We start from the raw sequence: 7,778 nt of genomic DNA on the forward strand, positions 1-7,778 counted from the left end.
GGAACGTTATTCATTCCATGTTCCTATAAGGCTAATCATTCTAAAATGTCATACTAACTATGTTCCTGCCTGGTTTAAGGTCCACAACAGCTACCCATTGCATACTGGATAAAGTCCAAGCTCCTAGCATTAGGCATTTCATGACAGTCACTGCTCCAGACTAAGCCTTCCCATGCCTTCCCCAGACTCACTGAGCTGTTACCCCATGCCATTGCCTAGGTTGTCTCCTCTGCTTAGAATTTATCCTACAAGGTCCAGCTCAGATATCACCTTTTTTGTTTGTTTGTTTGTTTGTTTGTTTTTTTCTGTGAGCTTGTTGAAGAGAGACAAAGAGAGGGAAAGTGAAAAATCACTCCTCGGGGGAATGGCTATGCCACAATCCTTTTTCCTTCATTCTCCTCAGGATTTTGGGCATGCATGCACATGTATCTAGTGTGATTTTCAAGTATCTGGGTCCAGGACTTGAACTGTGGTCCACCTTGTGAAAATCCAGCACCTCAACCACCATGTCACCTGCTGACCCCCATGTGTCATCTTTTCTGAAGAGACTTCAGTTTTTACTCTCCCTCTAACAGCTAAATACTCGCTACTCTGTACCCTTTGTGCTCCTAAGTCTAAATGTGCTCTCTTATCAGGCCATGACCTTCTTGAGGCCAAAGTAGATGTCAAATTCTATCATTGTTTTGATACTTGGCACAGTGCTGGGCACTCAGTAGGCTCTTGATAAAGGTTGGAAACTTAAATTACCTGTAATTTTTCCATTATCCAACTTTCTTGGTAGCCACTCAAAGCACATAATTAAAAGAAAAAAACCCTTGATGGTCAGAGAATTTAAAAACGTATTTCTTTTCCTCTTCTGTTTGGATGGAACACTTCTCAAAATACAAAACTGTTCCCCATGCCTTTGCAATAGATTTTATTCTTAGATGAGGACATCATAAATTCCTTAGTACAGTGCTAAGGAGGGCCAACCTGACCACAAGTGCAAAACCTGTAGATGACAAAGGAGTTTAAATGCCTATTTAGGACCTTTGCTAAAAGGAAAGTGGATCCTCCAGCCAGGACTGGCCACCAGAGCATAGTCCTTACAAAAGTCCTCTGAAGATAGAGGTCATCCCCATCTTAAAGAAGTGATTTGTCTAATTGGAATCTAGAACTCAGTTTTTTTTTGTCACCAGCTGTGGGTTACTCCTAGTGTGGCCAGGGGTCCCGCATAGATTAAGGCATTGGCAACATCCCCATGACAACAATGTCACCAGGGCTATAGTGTATTTGCTGTCCCACATCTTGGAAGCCATTTCTCCCATTGTTGCCTAGCCTTCTATGTGCTCCACTACCTCATGCTCTCTCAAAATCTGAGGGTGCCAAAGGGAATGTGTGCAGCAACAGGAAACTAGGAAGACTACTGTATGCTCACCATTTTAAAGGTGGGCTGGGTAAGAACAAAGGCAAGAAAGAAGCACAGTTTCTCTTGGGCTTATAATTTTTCTCTTCCTCTTTTAATATGTAGATAGTAAGCATCTGTTCTTATAAGAAAAAGAAACATGAGTCAGTTTGGTCAGAAATAATTGTAACCTCTCTAAGATAGACAGTATGTTTTTATCCACAGGGATGTATTTTCACACTTAAAGCATCACAGAAGTCAACTAAATCTTACTGAGAATAAATTACTACATTGCCCTACCTCAGGAGTAATTACATCTGTCAGAGTTTCTGTCATTTTATTTTTAGATATCTCTGTTGAACAAGTGCACATCTATTTTTTTATCATTGTAATATGGAAACTTTGTGTAAATCTGATTGTGAAAAATCAATTTGAGAGATGGTTTTGGTTTGATATTAAGCATAACATAGAGAATGAAGTTAGTTTAAAAAATTAAAAAGTGATAGATTTTCTAATCCAATATGATACTCTATTTTGTTTTAGATTTTTTGCCACAGTGTGCATGGGCTCACTGGAGAGAGAGAGAGAGAGAGAGAGAGAGAAGGAAAATGAGAAATCACCTCCGTGTGTGTGTGTGTGTGTGTGTGTGGCCATGCTGCAATCCCTTCTCCTTCATTCTCCCCTCAGGATTTTGGGCACTCATGCACATGCACCCAGCATGTTTTTCAACCTGCTAGATCTGGGACTTGAACTGTGCAGTCAGAGATTGGGATTCAGTACCTTAATCACCAAGTTTCCTGTGGCCCCCAGTGTAATACTTTCAAAGAAACAAGTCTTAAATATTTCCTCCTTGTGAACTGTAGAGAACATTATGTGGGAAACAAACTATTTTGAATAATTACTTATAAGAACAACCATTAGATAGTGGGCTGAGTGTCTTCTCTTGGCCCTTCCAAATCCATTCTCCACCTTCAACTCTGACCACTGCCCAAGAAATACAACCTGTAGACTATGTCAGTGGGTTCTTATGCTTCCTGACTTCCCACTGCTCTCTACCAGTGAGGGAACTTAAAGAAGCTAGGCTCATCTGTGAGTTGTGGATACTTAATTGGGATCACTGCCTTCAGAGTTGCTGCAGGTTGACTGTCCTTGACTTAGAGCACCTCTCTCAAAATCAGCCTTCTCTATTACAGCCAGCCCTCCTCCATCCACTTGGGCCCAGGGAGAGGACAATTTTCCCAACCCTAAGTTACTGCACTATGCTATGGCTCCCTCTACCTTGGCCCATACACACCCACCCACATCCTTGTAAAATTCCATTATACAAGACTCTGATCAGATTATCTTAATTTCAGTGTGCCATCTCTTTCTAGGTAGGACCCTGGCTGGATAATGCTATTGAGGAATAGAAACATCTCACTCTTTTTTTTTTTTATTTTAGAGGTTTTTGCTATAGGGGGAGTGTACTTGCCAGCCAGACAGAGAGAGACAGAGAGACAGAAAGCAAGAAATCACCCCCCCCGGGGGGGGTGGCCACGCCGCAATCCCTTCTCCTCCATTCTCCTCTCGGGATCTTGGGCACGCATACACACGCGCCCGGCATGAATTTTAAGCCGTCGAGTCCAGGACTCGAACTGCAGTCGACTACGTGGGAGTCCAGCGACATAGCCATTACACTAACTGCTGGTCCCCCATTCTTTTAAGCCAGATTTCTGGAAAGTTTGCTAATATCCAGAGATAATATTCAAAGTATTTAACATAATGCTCCAGCGGGGTCTTGAAGCTTCTACTGCACCATGCATTATACCTTTAGTTGATGAATTATAGAAAGGTCTAGAGAGTCTACAAGGGAGGGGCTAAGGCAGCCAGGGCAGATAGCACTTGGAGGCATCACAATTGTAGCTATTTACCAACTTGTTTAATGTTTTAACAACTAGTTCATCCCAGCTGAATGCTGGCCCAAGTAATGTGCCTACCTACCCATTTTCACCTTGGAGCTACTAGATTTCAACCACAACGTTCATTTCTGTGGTTACTTAGCATATACACAGGCAGAAATGCAGACAAAACATTAGCAGGGAACAGACGTTGCCTTGTACATATAATGAATGAGCAACAGATTTTGCATTCCCTCACCCCAACCCCACCCCAAATAAACCAAGAAAGAACCGATTTTAAGCCTCTAGCAGTATGGGTAGTATATTGACAAGCTTGACATAGGAACCAAATTTCAAAGGCTGCCCAGTGCTACCAGGCGATTTTTAGAACTGTGACATTTGCATCAAAGATTGTGTCTGTGCTACACATTTTGCATCCCTTATGACAGTCTTAATCCTGGACTTTGGTTTCTGAATGCATTTGTTTGAGCATATAAAATAAAGCTTTGATCCTTAGCCATTTGCAAGAAGTTTCTTGATTCTTTTAGAGCTGATCCGTGTAATATAATTGGTTATTCTTCCTCTGAAACACGATTATATTATATATTTTTATATTTCCTTCTGCTGCTTCTATGGTGACATCATTTACATATCTCAAGTGATTAGTCATGAAAAGGGGCCATATGCTTGTAACACATACTGAGTTTTTAATCCTGTTAGCTTAAACCATGAACATTAAATAAATTTCTTCCTTATTTACTATGTTGCAAATGCTAAATAAACTATCTTGCTAATAAAACATAAAATTTAAGAAAATAAGACACCTAATGCTTTTACCAGAATTTAAAGGGGGGTTATTAGCTATGAACCAATGACTGAATGTGAAATACTCATCTGAGGGGCTGATATCTTGAATAAGTAACAGGGTGGCATAACGAGTTAGGGAGCAAACCCGAAATGTGTGCATGTCAGTACAAGAGGCTAAGTGAGATAGGACAGATTAAGCTACAGAAAAAATACTCTAATGATCATAAATTATACAGTGCTGTTCACATGCCATGTAGTTAATATGAATGTCAATGTCAATTAATATCTACATAATAATACTTCTGTTTAGTCTTTTATTCATAAGACTAACTGGTCAAGGAGGCTATTCTTTTTAAAGATAAGTATTTATGTGATATGAAGCTATGTTCTTCAGTTTATTGGTAGAATATGTTTCCTTAATATATAGTATATGAGACTCATGAAATCAAACTTTCTCCCCACTATAAGCCTTTAACCAATATTTAGCATAATATTACTAAAATGGAATCATCAAACTACAAATAGTACTCTTCTATCTCATAAATCATTGCAGAAAAGATGAATATCTCATCTGGTTAAGTGAGCAAACAAATTCTTTCAAGGTTTCTAAATATTCTGTGTCAAAATTTTATGAGAACATGGGACCAGCAGTTAGCGCAGTGGCTATGTCGCTGGACTTCCATGTAGTCGACCGTGGTTCGAGTCCTGGACCCGGTGGCTTAAACTCACACCAGGCACATGTGTGTGCGTGTCCAAGATCCAGAGAGGAGAAGGGAGGAGAAGGGATTGCGGCGTGGCCATCCCCCCAGGGAGTGATTTCTCGCTTTCTGTCTCTCTGTCTCTCTCTGTCTTTCTGGCGGGCGCACACATCCCATAGCAAAAACCTCTCCAAAAAAAAAATTTTTTTTATGAGAACAATGGCAACCCCAGGGCCATGGTTAGTCTCTCTAGCCAATCTATTCCAAAACACACCATACAAAAGATTCCAAGGCATGGAAATAAGTAATCTTCTTTGATTCTGGTAAATTGGTAGTTCTAGGAATAAAATGTACTACCAACATCCAAGCAGGGTAACTCAATCAAACTGCAATAAAAGTCCAATGTAAAATAGGCAGGAAAGTAAACTTTTGACTTTTTAATTTTTTTTTAAGGTACAACTTTATTTTGGCATACTGCCGACACGTGGCTACTGATCTCTCACAGAGACAATTACAGAAGCCCATAGTACATTACCTCAGTCAAGTGAATTCCCATTTACACTAAGAAGAAGAAGAAGCTATAAATTTTTCTCCAAATGGGCTGCACTGGCAAATCTGTGGCCAGAAGATGCTAACATTGCTTCAGTAACAGCACTGGCTGCCCCAATTGATACCACTGTAGCCCTGGGGCCATCTTTCTAAAACAGCCTTAGGAGGCTTTCTTTAGTCAAGAAGCAGATAATAGCTAGTTAAATAATATAAAAGTATCAAATCAATTCGTTTTCCAAGTTAAAAAAAGTACTGCTGGTATTACAGTCTCAAAAAATTCAGATACAGAGCCATCTGGAATCTCAGTGTGGACTGCTTATAATTACAACAGATTAGACAGGTGAAGTCAAAGTAACCTGCAAGGTCTTCTGTGGGATGGTCAGCCCCACACTGAGATCATTCTGAGTCATTCTTGGCAGATGATTCCACCAAGGAGGCCTTTGCAAGGTAGTCCATCACTACTTGGGTCAAACTGACAGTTGTTCATATCGATCTAAAATTTCCATCCTTGTAACACACACCTTCTGGTTCTCACTTTCTGTTTTTCTGGGAAAACAGCAAAAGTTTATCTAGCTTTCTTCTCGCTTACAGCTCAGCATAAAATTGATGTCCACCACCATAATGTCTCCTTTAAGCCTTATCTCTTCAATCCAAAGGCTTATTGGCTGTATCCATCCAGGGATTCGGGGCCAGGTAGTAGTGCAGTGATGGCATGGCTGGACCTTCACAGGAAGGTCCTACGTTTATGATCCAGGCACTCCTTGTATCTGCTGGACACGTGTACCTGTGCCCATAGTCCAGGTTGGTTAGAGTAGGGGGTGGATCACTATGAGGGTCCTGTTGTAGGTGCCTGCCTCTCGGAATTTCTCTCTGCTTCTCTCACTCTCTCTGCATCACTCTCATGGAAGAAATAAACTTAAAAAAAAAAAAAAAACCCATATGGGTTTCAAATGATGCAGTAGCAGATATGCATGTGTAAATGTAACACATGAAAATGACTGTGATACCCATAGTACAAAGGTCTTTGAAAATAGCTTTTCAAAGTTCTTAAATTTTTTTTTTCTTTTTCCTGTAGCCACATTTTTTTTTCTCAACAAAGTCTTAAAGGAAAACATAGTATAGGCACTTGCAAGTGACAATGTGGTGAAGGCACTGGACTCCCACGTGGCTGACTGTGGTTCAAGTCCCAGACCTGGTGGCTTGAAAATTCATGTCAAGCGTGCGTGTGTGTGTGTGTGTGTGTGTGTGTTTGTGCCCAAAATCCAAGGAGGAGAAGGGCTTGTAGTGTAGCCATCTCCCCAGGGGATGATTTCTCACTTTCCCTCTCTCTTCTCTCTCCTGTCTCTTTCCTCTGTCTCTTCCCATAGGGAGTGTGAGCTCACACTTGAATCAAACTGAAGTAGAGCACTTCTGGTTGAAGTGTGATTGTGGGAAACTCAAAACTTCACCTACTCAGCTTCCTTTTTCCCTTAGAGGCCTTAGAAGTACTCCATGGAGCCCAAGGCCCTGTGAGACACAATGTAAAAACCACTGCTCTAGAACTTCAGAGGAAGTTCAAAGTCTGTTGGTCAGATGTGGAGTGTTAGGGGATGAAGGAATAAAAAAGAGGTAATGGAGGGGCCGGCAGGTGGCATGGTGGTTAAGGGCACTGGACTCCCACACGGCCACTGCGGTTCAAGTCCTGGACCTGGTGACTTGTTTTCTTTCTTTTTTTTTTTTTTTCCCAGAGTTTAGGACTTTTTTTAAATTTGTCCTAAAGTCATCGAAGCAAAAATCATAATAAAACATTCTGCTTTCCTTTACAATTGCCCAACGCAAAACAAACAAACAAACAACAAACAAAAAAAAAACCCTATTTATAGGGAAAAAAATGGTTTTGTACATGGGATGAAACAATATAAATTCAAAACTTACAGATAAGGGTTAGCTCTATCGCTCATCTCTTTAAAAAGTTTATATGAATATCCAGTCCAAACCAACAAGAGTCCAAACCAACAAGAGTATCTCCCTTAAAACGTTATTTCTGTGGCTTTCCAAATAGACCACAGGACTGCACAATGTCTTGGAATGTCCTCAGAAGGCTCTGTCAGTGATCAGGTAACAGAGTAAAAACCCCAGAGTCCTTTCTTTCAAATGGAAGAGGGAAGACAGAGGGACAGAGAAACTATTCAAACTTCATCTTCTTTCCTTGTGGCTTGTGGTCTCCTCCTCCACCTCTGCCTCCTTGGAAGCCACCTCGCCCTCCAAAGCCTCCTGGGCCTCTGCCACCAAATCCACCTCTGCCTCCTCTGCCTCCACCTCCACCTCCAAAGCCTCCTCTGCCTCCACCTTGACCTCCGAAGCCACCTTCACCCTTAGGCTTGGCCCAGTCCAAGGTAACTTTGTTCCCATCAATTTCACCATCTTCCATGGCCTCCTTGGCAGCTTTGGCATCTTCTTCACTGTTGAAGTCTACAAAACCAA

General features: G+C 41.2%; 1 pseudogene; it reads right to left on the reverse strand.

The window, feature by feature from the left end:
* Positions 1 to 7,344: 7,344 nt before the first annotated feature.
* LOC114008491 (nucleolin pseudogene) lies at positions 7,345 to 7,772 on the reverse strand (annotated as a pseudogene).
* Positions 7,773 to 7,778: the final 6 nt, after the last annotated feature.

The sequence above is a fragment of the Tupaia chinensis genome, unplaced genomic scaffold (genome assembly GCF_000334495.1).
Source record: "Tupaia chinensis unplaced genomic scaffold, TupChi_1.0 Scaffold000350_1, whole genome shotgun sequence".
Classification (NCBI taxonomy): Eukaryota; Metazoa; Chordata; class Mammalia; order Scandentia; family Tupaiidae; genus Tupaia; species Tupaia belangeri.